Here is a 16,324-nt window from a genome sequence, read left to right as displayed (position 1 = left end):
CTTATATTTGTTCAACACATTAAGTTTCTGAAGGAATTTCACATACCTGAACGTTACCTTCATAAAGAAAGGTTGAGATGGCCAAGAGAAGAAGGGATAACAAGGGAATGTGTAGGGTTTGAAGCCCTAATGCCTTTTGAAAACACTTTTTGGAGAAGACAAAGTCACTCTCTAGGAACAGGAGAAGGGTACTATGACTTTTGCATGCATATATGCACATGTACACACACAAACAGACATTTGTTTAAGAATGAAAATTAGTGGATCAACTTAATCCATCATGAAGGAACACTGTGTCAAAGCAGTGTTCTTTTGGTTGTTGTGGCTTCTGTGTGAGTGGTTCCCAACCACAGGAGTATCTGGTAGCCATCTGAGAGAAGTTGGATTGGTTAAGAAGATGGGACTGGTTGTGGCAAATGCAGGTAGAGCTAGTACATATTGTTCAGACCTGGAAAAAAATTTTCCAACATAATAATTTTCAAAAAGTATTTATTGGCAGAACATGGTTAGCCTACTGTTAAAAATATGCATAGAGATGCTGAACCTGAGTTTTTATCCCACCCTTTTCCTCTCTCCCACCCTTTTTGCCTGTCCTTACTTCTCATGTTACACCTCCACATTCCACCCCTACTAACTTTGCCCTGTACATCGATGTTTATATACAGACCTTCCCAAACACATATACATGTGTAAATACACACAGACACAAACATATATTTCCATCATAAACTGAAATTGGTGGGACATTGTTACTGTAGTGTTTTGAGACTTTTAAGATGAGAGGTTTGTTTTCCACTGAAAATGGTGCTTTCATATGATTTTGGAAACATTATTAATGTTGATAGCACCACCATCCTTCCAGTCACCCAGAAGCATGGTCATGGCTGAGAGAAATCACCATGCCATATGCTCTGATTCCTTTCAGAGTCCATCACTATGGTAAGCTCTGGGAATTTAATATATATTTCTTCCTAATATATTTCCTTCAAAAATTATATAATTTCCATTTATGGGAAATCAGAAAGACATGATCAGATAGACAATTCTTTTATCTTTAAATTGTCAAATGTCTTTTTTTGTTTCATCCTGTCAAAATCACATATTTTGACTAGTTTTAAACTGAGCATATAGCAGACCAGCTTCTCCTTGATCTTTTCCTTTCAGATAAAATCTTGAATTGTCATTAGACTCTTTCTGCAATGTTTTTTCTCCCCAAGCACAACATACCAGGATTTAGTTTCTCCTTTCCCTAGTCTGTATCAACATCATAAAAGATTTGAAGTTTCACCTTTCAGGTGAATCTTTTCATCTCTTTCTCTTCTTCCAAGCATCACAAAGGAGATAAAGCAATTGTCCTTGAGTTGAAAATCTGTTATTAAAAATAATGATGGAAAAAATGTAAGTTCATTTAGTGGGAAGACTTTGTACCTTTATTCCTCTCTGGGCTCTACTCCTGACTTTTTGAACTTGTTTCTGTACCCTTCCCTAGCATTCTTCTCACCCTGGAAGATTCCTTCACCGCTGTGGCCACTTTCTTTGATGGATCATTTCCTCCTGGAACCTCCATCTTCAAGATATTTCCCAAGCCAACCATATTTACTCTTTCATTCCTCAGTCAGCTCTCCGCTTTTGACTCTCCAAACTTCTTACTCTACTATGCACCACCCCCACACATTTCATGGATATCTTTCCCTTCCTATCATCTTTCAGCCTTCTTTTATGTATTATCTTTTCCCCCATTAGAATATAAGCTCCTTGAGGGCAAGAACTATCTTTCTATTTGCTTCTATGTGTATTCTCAACACTTAGCACCAAGTTTGGCAGATGATCAGCATTTAATAAATGCTTACTGGCTTGACTTTGTAAGTTGCTTTAGTTTAACTGGGGACAGTGTGCTATAGGCATCTACCTTGAATGAGGATGAAAGTAATCAGGCTTCCTAAGGGGAAAATATCAATTATACCTTAAAACTGTCACAAAATGCATCTACTTCACCCCCTACCAAAAAATACTTGCCTTATCATTCAAGTGAAAAAGATCAAACTGTAAAGGAAAGCACCAATCATATTTCAGGTCGGAGAGTAACAAATCTATGATTCTGTGCCAAGTGGAGCCCAGCACAGTAACCAATAAGGTACTAGTTTCTAACAGTGTTGTCAATTGAACATTATCTGTTTGTAAAAATAGAAAAAACTTGGCACCAGAATTTCCATACCTCCTTCCTGTTGTCTGCAATTCTCACCTTCCCACTCTCCACCTCCCTACCACCACACCATAAAAAAGTTGCAATACGGTTTGAGTTGGGAATCTTCTGGAAGCATCTTTGGTGCATATAATGCTCAAAACAATGAAAGAATAAATTGGGAGAAGATTGTGTCAGGTAATGTTTATGATTTGCAAAATGTCAGAAGCATTTCTCTAGTTTATTTGTGGCTCTCTCACAGGTCTCCAGTAAATTTAGATACATCACTCACTCAGTTCCTTGGCTATTTTATTGAGAATGACTCCCTCTGCTATGTAAAAACCTCTTCAAAGATCTGCTGAGATTATGTGATTGACTATTTGTGAAGTCATTTTAGTTTCCTGGGTGGTCTGTGTTATCTAAGTATGATTATATGGCTATTGATGTCAGAGAATCCAAACTGGTCTCATCTAAGTAAAAAACTCCCCAGTGTTATCTCAACACATTTAAAGAGGATTCTAAAATATTAATGTCTCATCGAAAAGCCAGAGACATTCTTAAAGACTTGGAAACAAAACCCAAAGTGCAAAAAGTTACTCTCCTAAACTTGAGGAAAAAGCCCAGTAATGATGGCTTGTCTTTGTATTTTCTTTTCTCTGAGCCATAACTAAATGGGGCAGCTGGGGTTTGTCTCAGGGTCCTAAAATCTAGAGCAGAAGTTCTTAACACTTTTGTGTCATGGATCCCTTTGGCAGTCTGGTGAAATCTATGGACAGAAAAAATATTTGTTGCCTACTTTTATAATTAAAGGAAACGAGAAATTTCAGTTAGAGGTTAGTGAAAAACAAAGATGTAATTTTTTTTCCCACCCAAGTTAATAAACTTCCTGAAATCCATGGACTTCATGTTCTTAACATGAATCCCCTGATCTAGGGGATTCTATCAGCACTGTCAAAGGCTGTGCTTTTTCTTCTCATTTTCCATGGCTATACACCCCAGGTGAGCTCTCCCTATCACCTGATCTGCCCACTTTGCTCAATGTGCAAAATTCCTAGTTATGGCTCTGCTCCTTCCTCAGAGGAGTGCAAAGTACTTCATAGATATCTAGTGACAAATGGTAGCATTCACCTCATTTTACAACTGGGGCAGAAATCGGTTAGGGAGATACCTATAGCTATTTAGTAAATAAATGTAGAAAGTGACTGAATGATGAGTTCCCTTGATTTGACCAAACGTTTTGTTCCCTGAGTCAAACAAATGTGCAGTGAAATCATCCCACTTGCCAAGTCAATATCTGTCTTTTTTTTTGATGCTCCTCAGTTTCTAGATTTGTTTTAGCTCCTCTGCCAGAGCTGCAAACCTTATTTATTTATTTTTTCTGTGTAAATGTTTGTGGTTTTTGCTAAATGGATCAGTTATATCAACACGTCCTACCACATTATTAGTTTTATCAAATAACAGAATGTACAGCCTGCCAGCCAGAATGTGTTTGGTGTATGTCTATCCAGTACATCTTGTAACAACCCTTTTCTAATATAGTTTAGATTTTTTCCTTGTAAGTTAACACATTTATCAGCCCATATTTCAAGGCAAATTTTCTAGTGCATAATTTCTGCAGGAGAATTTTCCCTGTTAATGGGATCCATAGGCACTAAAATGCTTCATTCCCTATTTCTGTGTGCATGGAACTTGCTGACTGTTGAAAAACAAAATGTTGACTGGATGGAAGAAAGGAAGGAAAAAAGGGAGGGAGGGATGAAGAGTAGGAGGGATAGAGAAAGGAAGCGGGGTGGGGGGAGAAGGAAGGAAATAAGTTTTGTTTTTCTGGGTTTTTTATTAAGCACTTATTACGTGCCAGGCACTAGGCTAAACATTTTATAAATATTATCCCATTTGAGCCTTGTAACAACCCAAGTAGGTGCTACAATAATCTCTATTTTACAAATGAGAAAACTAGAGGCAGACAGAGGTTAAGTGATTTGCCCAGGGTCATACTTGTAATACACGTCTGAGAACAGATTTGAATTCAGGTCTTCCTGACACCAGGCCCAGTAGTGCTTCCTCCTAGTTATTGTATGCCTTGTGCCTCTACATTTATCAGCCTAGTTTTTCTCCATTAATTCCTTGTGATCCTTTTTGGTGGCCATCACTCTGTCTGGGGGCTGTGGAGTTCTCAAACATTTGGGTTTGGCTGGAAGAGCAAACCTGCTGCATCCAACACATTTTCTTTTAATTGCTAAGCCCATGTGTATTTTAGGAGGAAATTTGATCCATATGTTTCTGATTCATCTACATTGAAGTCACCAAAATGTTTTGTAAGAGAGACTGAGATGAGTCTTTTCTTTCCCTTAGAGACAGGAAGTCGAGGTTGTGAGGAGGAAGTTACCCCCAAACCCATCCTGACCTAGGGTTCATTGGTTAAAAAAAAGAAAAAGCCAAACTTTATGAGGTTTGCATGGGACTTCGCTGGTTCCAAAGCATTTTCCTAGCCCATTCCCATTATAACCCAAGTTACCAAGGTCCAAGCTATCTTTTGTGTCTATGGAGCAGCACATGAGAGCAAATCTCTTCTTTTCAGATTGAAGATTCTCTGTAGGAAATGACTTGATTTTGCCTCATGGTTTGTGTAGGGGTAGAGAAAGGTATGTATTGACCACTTTGCCATGGAACAACTCTGGTATCCTGGTATTTCCCTTATAATTGGTGACTCTCCGATGTCATTAGTCCATAGAGAATACAACACGAGAGAACGGTCTTCTAGGGATTGAGACTCTTGCCAGAGAGTGTTTTGTGGGCTTTCTTGACAAGCTTCCTCCACCCACTGTCATTTGCCAATTAGGCCTAGGATTTGAAGAAACTTTAAAGTCAACCAGTGTGTTTATCCATGTGGATCTCAAGGTCCAACAGTTTCATTAGCAGAGAAAAACAATTGGTGAGAGAGAGAATGTCTGTGAGCCTAGAGAAATAATGATGTTTGGGTGCTTTGATTTCTTCAGAGACTTCCCCACCACATTGAATCACTCCCCTTTATCTTTCCAAACCATCTCACCACCCTTCCCTTGTGACCCACCTCTGCATGCTAATGTTCTAAACCAAAAGCAAACTCATCATTCGCTGGCCAGACAAGGTTTTCCAAGATCTCTCTGCTCTAATTACTGAGCTGCTGCTGCCATAGCCTTGAAAACAGTTGAAGATGTGTAATGCTTCCTTCCCGTGTGCAAAACACATGGCTACCAGATATTCCGGTGGTCAGGAGTACAGAGTCACTCAAAAGCCACTGATATAACCATGATGATGGTGCTGCCTTATGCAGTCGTGGTCCTCGTGGTGAGAAATTGGGATGCTGCCCTAGCATGCCGATTCATCCCTTGAACAAACAGGGGGACATGTGTAGAGTTGGCTTCAGGGTGATTATCCCAAGACTCAGAATTCAGAGAATGCTCTCCTGCTAGCTATTGGGTAGTTCCCTGTGAGGGGAAAGGAATGTGGTTCTGTTAGCTTGTTCTAAAAGAGACCTGACATTTTCTGGAACATTGAACACATATGAATACACCCAAAGAGTGAGTTAATCCTGTCTAGCAAAAAGGTTTTAGTACTCAAAGCTCATAGAAATTCTGCACAGCCTATGGAATTCAGAATCAGTTTTCCTTAAACTATTTCTCTCATTTCTTTAGGCATGCAAAGGTTCTTGGAGGTTGTTTGAGTTTTCACCCCATGTGGAATCCTTTATACAAAACTTCTGACAAGTAGCTGAATATCCAGTCTATGCTGAACACTTCTGGTGGCAGCAAACTTACTGCCTCATGTACTTTTCGTTGATTTCTATTTATTCTCTTTCTATTTATTCTGTAGATGACTACATAGGGACCTCTTGCCTCCCCTTTCCATGAGGGAGATCCATGAGGATAGGGATTGATTTACTATTTGCATTTGTATCATCACTGCTGATTTAGTACGTTATCTCTTCAAAGACTTTTCAGGAGGTTAGCATTTAAAAGAACAGAAAAAGTTCTTTTACATAAAGAACAAAATGAGTTCAATCAATTGTTAAATGATATAAGATATTGCTGCATTTTGATAGCTAAAAGGAAAAGAACTCTGGTTTAATAAAAACTGCTAAAATATATGCATGATGAAGCACAGCTTTCAAATGGGATTTGAGCATCCTGGAACATAAAATGAAAGTAGGATAAACATAAAGACGCAAAAAGCCTTTGTAAAAAGATGTATGATGATGAGTCATCCCAAAATTGCCTTGTATTTATTTTTATATACTTTAATGTATACACCCCAAAAGAAAGTACCTTCCCAGAGGACATGGGCTGATTCATTGTGTTCCCCAAGCCTAGCACAGTGCCTGGCACAAAATAGTGTTTAATAAATGCTTGTTGACTGAGTATTTTTGATTTCTTGCTTATCTAGTCTGTTCCATTGATCTACTTTTCCATTTTGTTGTTCAGCCATTTCAGAGTCTTTGCAACCCTATCTGGGGTTTTCTTGGGAAAGATACTGGAGTGGTTTGTCATTTCCTTCTCCAGCTCATTTTACAGATGAGGAAACTGAGGCAAAGAGGATTAAGGGATTTGCCCAGGGTTACACAGCCAGTAAGTGTCAGGTCAGATTTGAACTCATGAAGATGAGCTTTCCTGATTCCGGTCCTAGAATTCTATCCACTGAGTCACCTAGATGCTCTCTGTACCACCTACCTGCCCCTAATAAAAAAATTACATTTTTTAACCAGCTCCAAGTGGTTTTGGTAATTATAGTTTTATACAATGGTTTGAGGTCATGAAGTGCTATTCCCCCACCTTTCCCCCCTTTATTTCCCTTTAGGTCCCAGACATTTTGTTCTTCCAAATTTTAACCTGATTTTGTCTAAATCTGTAGAATGACCCCTTGGTAATTTGATTGATATAGCATTATGTCTGTAAATTGCTGTAGATAATATCTCTTTAAATTATATTGTCATGGTCCAATTATAAGCAATACATAGCCTTTTAGTTACTTAAGATTTTATTTCTAAGAAGAGTATTTTGCAACTTATTCATATAAGTCTTGAGTGAGGTAGACTGACCACCAGATACTACATACATTTTGTAGTTATTTTGTATATGGTTTCTTTTTCTATCTTTTATCTATCATTTTTTAAATTTTTTATAGGGATGCTGATAAATTTTGTGTATCTATTTTGCATCTCATGGTTTAATTTTTAAAAAACTACTGTTTGCTGATTCTATAAAGTTTTCAAAGGAAACCTTCATGCCATCTGCAAAAATGATAATTTTGTTTCTTCTTTACCAATTATTGAGGTTTTAGTATTATTCTCTTGTGATATTTCTATTGCTGCCATTTTTAGAACTACAGCAAATAACAATGGAAAAGAGTGGCATTGAAATATTTCTTTTAAATACACAAAAGGGAACAGAGGGAGTCATAGATTAGTGCGACATCTTTGAAAATGACATGTTGAATTTATTATATACTTAAAAAGAAAAGCAAATTGTACATAAAAGAGATTTTCAGTGTTGTATACAAAACCTAGCACAGTGCCTGGCATAGAATGGGTGTATAATAAATGCTTGTTGACGGATTGTTTATGATTCTTCTGTTTTCTGTTCTAATAAGGATATAGAAATATTTATTTTATTTAGTGTTTCCTAAATAGAGAATAAAATAAAATTCAAAGGAAGGAGAAGAAATATCAAGTCTCTCCAATCCATCCCACACAAGGCTGTCTGACCATATCATGGTCAATTGGCTCTCTCTACTAGTTCCCTATCAACTTTAAGGTCAAATACAAACTCCTCTTTTTGATATTTCAAGTCTTTCATGATCCAACCTAATTTTCTTATATTATTACGTTACTTTCCTGCACATACTCTTCAGTCTAGTCCAATTGGCCTTGTTATTGTACCTATGTGATTTTAAATACTCCAACCTCATGTCTTTGAACAAACTCTCTCCATGCCTGCAAAGTCCTCTTCCTCACTTCTACCTCTTAGAATTCCTAGTTTACTTCAGCACTCAACTCAAATGTCACTTTTGTAAGGTATCATGTTGCATTTTTATTTCAATGATGTAAAATAATTTTTATTAAGCTTGCCCTTGATTTTTCAGGATTTCTATTTTTGTACTTAATTGGGGATTTTAAATTTGTTCTTTTTCTAGTTTTTCTTTTTACTGCATGTCCAATTCGCTGATCTGTTCTCTCTCTCTCTCTCTCTCTCTCTCTCTCTCTCTCTCTCTCTCTCTCTCTCTCTCTCTCTCTCTCTCTTTCTGTTTTTATTGATTTAAGCATTTAGAGATATAAATTTTCTCCTAAGTATTGCTTTAGTGGCATCTCACACATTTTGGTATGTTGACTCATTGTTGTCATTATATGTAATAAAATTATTGATTGTTTCTATGATTTGCTTTTTTGCCCACTCATTCTTTAGTTTGTTTTAGATTGCTTAGTTCCCAACTAATTTTTAATATTTGCTTCCAAGACCCTTTATTGGATGTAATTTTGATTGCATTATGGTCCGCAAATGGATGCATTTAATATTCTTTTCTGCCTTTGGTTCTGAGGTTTTTATGCCCAAATACATGGTTCATTTTTTGTGAAGATGCCATGTACAGCTGACAAAAAATATTCTCCTTTGTATTCTTATTTATTTTTCTCCAGAGGTGTATCATATCTAACTTTTCTATTCATCTTTTAACTTCTTTCTTATTTATTTTATGGTTGGATTTACCTAGTTCTGAGAGGGTACAATTGAGGTCCCCCCAATATAGTTTTGCTATCTATTTTCTCCTGTAACTCATTTAACTTTTCCTTTAAGAATTGGATGTTCTCCCATTTGGTGCATATAAATTTAGTATTTCCATCTGTTGTCTATGGTACCTTTTAGTAAAATGTAGTTTCCCTGGTTATCTCTTTTAATTGGGTCATTTTTTAATTTTGCTTTTTCTGAGATGATAATTGCTACCTCTGCCTTTTTTTTTTTAACTTCGGCTAAAGAATGACAAAATCTGGTCCAGCCCCTTATTTCAACCCTATGAGTGTCTTTCTGTTTCAAGTATGTAACTTGTAAACAGCATATTGTTGGATCCTGGTTTCTAATCCATTCTACTATACTCTTCTTTTTTATGGGTGAGTTTATCCTACTCACCTTCAGAATTCTGATTAATAGCTGCACATTTCCATCTGTCCTATTTTTTTCTGTTTATTCTTCTCTCTCTCTCTCTCTCTCTTATTACCTCTTTTCATCCTTTATACCCTTCTCAAAAGTAAATTTTGCTTCTGACCACTACCTCCTTTTATCTATTCTTCCTTTTATCCTCTTCCCTTTTCTCTTAGCCCCTTTCCCTCCTATTTTCCTGACAGATAGGATACATTTCTATATTCAGTTAAGAATGTTTCTATATTCTTCCCTCTTTGAACTAATTCTGAGAATAAGGTTCAAGTGTTGCCCACTCTCCTCACTTTCCCTTCCACTGTAAGAACTTTCAAGTGTGCCTCTTTTATGTGAGCTAATTTTCCCCATTCTACCTCTCCCTTTCCCCTTCTCCCAAATGCATCCCTCTTTTTCATCCCTTCATTTTTCTGAGATCATCTCAGTATAATTGACTCATGTCCATGTCATCTGTTTTTGCAGTCTCCTAATTGCCATAATAATGAAGTTCTTAGAAGTTACATGTATCATCTTCCCATACTGGAATGTAAACAGTTTAACCTTATTAAGTCTCTTTCATGTTTACTTTTTTATGCTTCCTTAAGTCTTGTGTTAGATATCAAATTTTCTGTTCAGCTTTAGTTTTTTCATTGGAAATGCTTGAAAGTCATCTATTTCATTAAATGACCATTTTCTCCCTAAATCATTATACTTAGTTTCGCTGGGAAGGGGATTCTTGGTTGCAATCCTAGATCAGGGGTAGGGAACCTGCAGCCTCAAGGCCACATGTGGCCCTCTAAGTCCTCAAATGTGGCCCTTTGACTGAATCTAAACTTCACAGAACAAGGACTCTTAATAAAAGGATTTGTTCTGTAAAACTTGGACTCAATCAAAAAAGGCCACACCCGAGGACCTAGAAGGTCACATGTGGCCTCAAGGCTACAGATTCCCCATCCCTGTTCTAGATCCTTTGACTTCCAGAATATCATATTCCAAGCTCTCCAGTTCTTTAACTTGAAAGCAGATAAATCTTGTGTGATCCTGACTGTGGCTCTTCAATGACCACTTGTAATATTGTCTCCTTGATCTGGGAGCTCTAGAATCTGTCTGCCATATTTCTGGGAATTTTCATTGTGGGATCTCTTCCAAAAGGTAATTGGTGGATCTTTTTATTTTATTTTACCCCTGATTCTAAAATATTGAGGCAGTTTTCCTTTATAATTTCTTGAAATTTGATGTCTAGCTCTTTTTTTTTAATCATGGCTTTCATGTAGTCCAATAATTCTTAAACTATCTCTCCTCACTCTATTTTCTAGGTCAGTTGATTTCCCAATGAGATAATTTCCCCCATTCTCCCTCTCCCTTCTTTCTCTCCTTTGGGTTATCATGTATCAAGAATGTGCTGGTAATAGAAATGTTATTTGTGCTTTATTTTCAAAGACCGATGAATTCATTGGGCAATGTCTTGACTAATACATGAACTGGATTTAAGTGAGGCACAGTTGCACAAAGTAATCAGGCTCATTTTTTCAGAGTCATTGAAATCACAACTACTGGTAATGGCTCTGGATGCAGTGAATGACCTTAGTTTCTTCATTGTCTGACCAACCTCTCAGCAAGTCATAGTGCCTGCTTCAACCACTTTCATAGCCATTGGAATGAATTGTTCTCATCTACCCGTTCCACTAGGGAAATCCTTCACATGCTTGGGGCGGACACTTCCCTAACTCAACGATGGATTTGAGGTCCATGGGTTACCCTCAACCTGGTTTAACCCATCTGCAGAGGCATTATCCTGGGGTGTAGCCACTGCACGTTGTATAGCTTCTTGCAGTCACAGATAAGAGCTAAGTACCAGGTAGACACCAAAGATGGATGAACAGCCCTGAAAAGTGCTTGGCAAGCCCTCACACCACAGTGCTAGTCCTCCTTGAATATCTCATAGGATCCAGGAGAGCATAATTCCAATAAGAGAAGATAAACATAAAAGGAAGCTGAAGGGAAGATTGGAAGAGATAAAGATATCAAATATCTGGAGATCAGATCTGGAATTCATTCTGGAGATTAATGAACTATTGCTGGACCTTTTTAAAGGCCTTTTAAAGTGGAACTTTTGGGAGAAGCAATCTGAACAGAGGGAGAGATCACAGGGACAGAGAGGCTCTTTGTGTTAATTTCAGATTGAGTCTCCAAGATGAAAATCTAGAGTATGGGAGAGGAGGTTTAGAATGTAACTTTTCCTCTTATCTTCTGTTGCTTCCTATTTACTGACTTGTTCTCTGACACTTTCAAATATTTATATATCTCTTCTGTCCCCAAAAACTCCTTGGGTTATGATTCTATATTTTTCTTGATTTTCACACCAGACTCTAAGGAAAAAGCCATCTATACTTAATGCCTCCATTGACTTTTAAAGCCTTTACAATATGGCATCCAACCCCACCATACTATTGAAATACCACCAAATCCAACAAGCCCTTTTCACTCCTCCTTAATTTCTCTTTATCTTTTGACCCTGTCCATGACTACCTCCTTGTGAGTACTCTCTTCTCCCTTCGTTTCCATGATACTTTTCCTGGTTTTTCTCCTCTTCTTTTCACTTCTGCTCTTGGTCTTTTTTTGCTGTATTGTCAAACAACTCTTGCCCTTATCTGTGAATGTTGCCTAAAAATACATCCCTGGTCCTCCTCTACCTCAATAATCCCATCAGCTTCCTTGAGTTTAATTATCATGTCTATATGACTCCTCAATGTTTTTATTCAACTTTAATCTCTCTCCTATAGTCCAGTTCCACATTTACCAACTGCCTATTAGGCATTTCCATTAGACTATCACATTGGAATCTCAACCTTAACATATCCAAAACAAAATTCATTCTCCTTCCTCCTAAACTCACCCTGCTTCCAAACTTCTTGATTTTTGTTGAGAGAATCACTATTGTCCGGTAAATCCAAATTTGTAACCTCCCAGCCAACATTAATTTTTCCCATTCCTTCCTCCCAAATAACCAATCCATTGTGAAATCTTGTTCATTTCACATGATATAGTATCTCGATTTCATTCCCTCTTTTTTATTCGTATGACTACTGCCTTATTTCAGGCCCACATCAACTCTCATAGTGCTTAAAACACAATACAAATTTAAAAAATGTTTGCTTACTTGATCCACTCCCACCTGAGCTATTGTAATAGTGTGCCTTTTCAGTTTGTCCCCACGTAAACCATTTTTCTCCCAGCTGATAAAATAATCTTGCTAGAGTATAGATCAGACTATGTTTCTTGAACTGAAATTAATTGAAATGTGGACCCATTGGTGACATTAAGATAGTCATGAGAAGAGACCAGTAGTGATGGTTGGCAACACTGCTAAGCAGTTCCAAGGCATTTATTTATCAACCTGACATTAACAATGGGGAGGTCTGCTGACTTCCCGGAGAATGTATCTAAACTATGACAGAGAGCCTCCCAAGATTTGTTAAATCTGACATTTCCAAACACTTCTGGTAATTCATGTGTGGGATCGAACTGTGTTGCTGGAATAAACGTAGACGGCATTGCTGGGGATTACAAAGTCCAGGAGAGGTCTCTGGGAGGGGGGGAATGTTTGCATCACTACTGCCATTTGGAGGCGAGGCTAATATGAAAAAGGCCAGTTTGGAAAATGATTAATAAGATGACACCTGTGAACAGAATTTAGATTTCTGGACCACAAATTAAAACATGAATGACGGACATATGGCCAGGGATGAAGTGCAGATGTTGATGACTGACAAAATTATATTTTCCTAGAGTCTTACAAGTCTGATAAAAATGATTTAAATTTCAAAAGAGAATAAAAGGAAGAAAAATGTCTAAGTCTATCAAGTTAGAGACTATGCAAAGTAATAATTACAACACAGGAAAAAATAATCATTAATTTAAGGAGCCAAATTTTTTAAAAAGAGTCAACAGTATAATCCCTACTTTCAGCTTTCTGTGTGCTGATATACAGAGTATTAGTACTAAATAAAATCAAGTAGAAATTTAAATTTGCAAGGAAGTAAATTTAATCTTATATGTCTCTGTAGTTTGGTGAGATACAACTGATGAGTAGATTATGACTCTGGAAAAGTGTTTTTTTTCCAAGAAGAATAAGGAAATATAACTTATAGTAGCTTTGTATATTAAGACATACTCATGATGTAGGTATAAAGATTGATAATATAAACAAATTAGGGGAGCAAGAAATAGTGTATTTCTCAGATTTGTGGAGAATGGAGAAATTTTTGATCAAACAAGAGATAAAGAACATTATGAAGTGCAAAATGCATAATTTTGATTACATTAAATTGAAAAATTTTTGCACAAACAGACCCATTGCAACCAAGATTAGGAGGGAAGCAGAAAACTGGGAAAGAATTTTTGCAACGATGGCTGTTAGCAGTGTTGCGGCTCAGCTCTTGTGCAGTGGCTGTGGCAGTGACAGCTTCGGAGCTCGATACAGTATTACAAGGCATGACTTGTTGAGTCATCAACGGAGAGAGTGATTTACATTTGGAGATGAAGTCTCATACCATTTTGTTGGTACAACCTACCAAGAGGCCAAAAGGCCAAACTTATGCTGATTATGAATCAGTGAATGAATGCATGGAAGGAGTTTGTAAGATGTATGAAGAATATCTAAAGAGAATGAATCCCAACAGTCCCTCTGTCGCATATGACATAAGTCAGTTGTTTGATTTCATTGATGATCTGGCAGATCTTAGTTGCCTTGTGTACTGAGCAGATGCTCAGATGTACCAGCCCTACAACAAAGATTGGATCAAAGAGAAGATCTATGTGCTTCTCCATCAGCAGACCCAACAAGCTGGCAAGCCTTGGGGGGATGTGGGGAGGGCTTGGAAAACAGGTGTGTACAGAATGCTGTAGTGGGAGAGTTGTTATTATAGAAGTCTTGTTTCCATTTTGTTACGATCTAGCCAAGGTCAAACGCATTAGGAGTATTAGAAGATTTTTGTCTTGTTCAATCTGAAGCCCCTGTCCCTCACCATTTTCTTTTTCTTTTTTAAGAAGTAGCTGAAAATTACTCTTTGGTCAGTTGGCACTTAATTACAGTTCTTCCAGCTGTTATATCTGCTTATAACGTTCACTGTACTTATCCTTCTGTGTAAGGGTTTTCCAGAATTTAGTTATGTCCTCAAAACTCTAAGGCTTAGTAGAGAATACAATAAATGCTCTTTAGTTAATAAAAATAAGAATTTTTGCACCTAGTGTCTGTGATAAAGGCCACATTTCTAAAATATATAGAGAATTAAGTCAAATGTACAAGAATACAAGTCATTCCCCAATTGACAAGTGGTCAAAGGATATGAACAGGCAGTTTTCAAGGAAGAAATTAAAGCTATCTATAGCCCCATGAAAAAATGCTCTAAATCACTATTGATTAGAGAAACGCAAATCAAAACAACTCTGAAGTACCACATCATACCTATCAGATTGGCTAACATGACAAAACGGGAAGATGACAAATGTTAGAGAAGATGTGGGAGAGTTGGAACACGAATTCATTGCTGGTGGAGCTGTAAGCTGATCCAAAAATTCTGGAGAGCAATTTGGAACTATGCCCAAAGGGATACAAAAATGTGCATACCCTTTGACTCAGCAATAATGCTTCTAGGACTATATCCCCAAGAGACCATAAAAATAGGAAAGGGTCCCACATGTACAAAAATATTTATAGCAGCACTCTTTGTGGTGGCCAAAAACTGGAAATCAAGGGGGTGCCCATCAATTAGGGAATGGCTGAACAAGTTGTGGTATATGAATGTAATGGAATACTATTGTGCTATAAGAAATGACGAACAGGAAGACTTCAGAGAGGCCTGGAAGGACTTATATGAACTGATGCTGAGTGAAAGGAGCAGAACCAGGAGAACTTTGTACATAGCAGCAACCACAGTATGCGAGGAATTTTTCTGGCAGACTTAGTCCTTCACAGCAATGAAAGGACCTAAAAAATTCCCAATGGACTCTTGAGACAAAACGCCTTCAACATCTAGAGAAAGAAGTATGGAACTGGATCACAGAATGAAGCAAACCATTTTCCTTGTATTATGTTATGTTTTGTTTTGGTTTGGTTTGTTTTGGTTTTTCTTGTGATTTCTCCCATTCATTTTAATTCTTCTATGCAACATGACTAAGGTGAAAATGCGTTGAATAAGAATGTATGTCTAGAATCTATATCAGATTGCACACTTTCTCAGAGAGAAAGAGGGAGGAAAGGAGAGGGGAAGGAGGGGTAAGGAGGGAAAAAAATCTATGATATGTAGAAGTGATTGTAGAACCCTGAAAAGAAATAAACTAATTTTTTTTTTTAAAAAAAAAGACGTACATGAGGAAATTCAGGAAAAGAAAGGAAAAGCAGAGTGGAGAACTTTTTGAGTAAAGATAAATGGAGACAAAAGTAAAAATTATATTGTCATGTTAGTAGAACTTACCTGGACAGAGAAGGAAATTAATTAGAAATTTGGGGAAATGATCTGCAGCCAGGCATGAAGACATGTTTTAGTACTAATAAAAAATTTTGGTCAAAATCAAATGAGATAAGATGTGTAAAACATTTTCTAAACCTTAAAGCACTTTATAAATGGTAACCATTATGCTTATTATATCTGGTCATCTGCTGGAATTCTGCCAAAATAGAGTAGGAATATTTTGTATGATAACAATTATATTACAGAGAAAAAAAAACACTTTAAAATACTTTAGAATCTGATCATTGCAATGTTATGAGAGGATCAAAGATAAAACATGCCACCCACATCCTACCAGCAAGATGATGGGCAGGCATAAAATGTAGAATGAGACATACATATTTGATTAATGAAAAGTATTAAAAAAAGGTTGTTGGAGCTTTTCTTAAAGTTATTGAAGGAAAAGCGGAGGATCAGTAGCAAACACAAGTAGGACAGCTTTGAAAATAATGTGTTGAGTTTTTTGCATAATT

Source organism: Notamacropus eugenii, chromosome 7 (assembly GCF_028372415.1).
Source record: "Notamacropus eugenii isolate mMacEug1 chromosome 7, mMacEug1.pri_v2, whole genome shotgun sequence".
Classification (NCBI taxonomy): Eukaryota; Metazoa; Chordata; class Mammalia; order Diprotodontia; family Macropodidae; genus Notamacropus; species Notamacropus eugenii.
Note: the sequence above shows the minus strand (reverse complement) of the source record.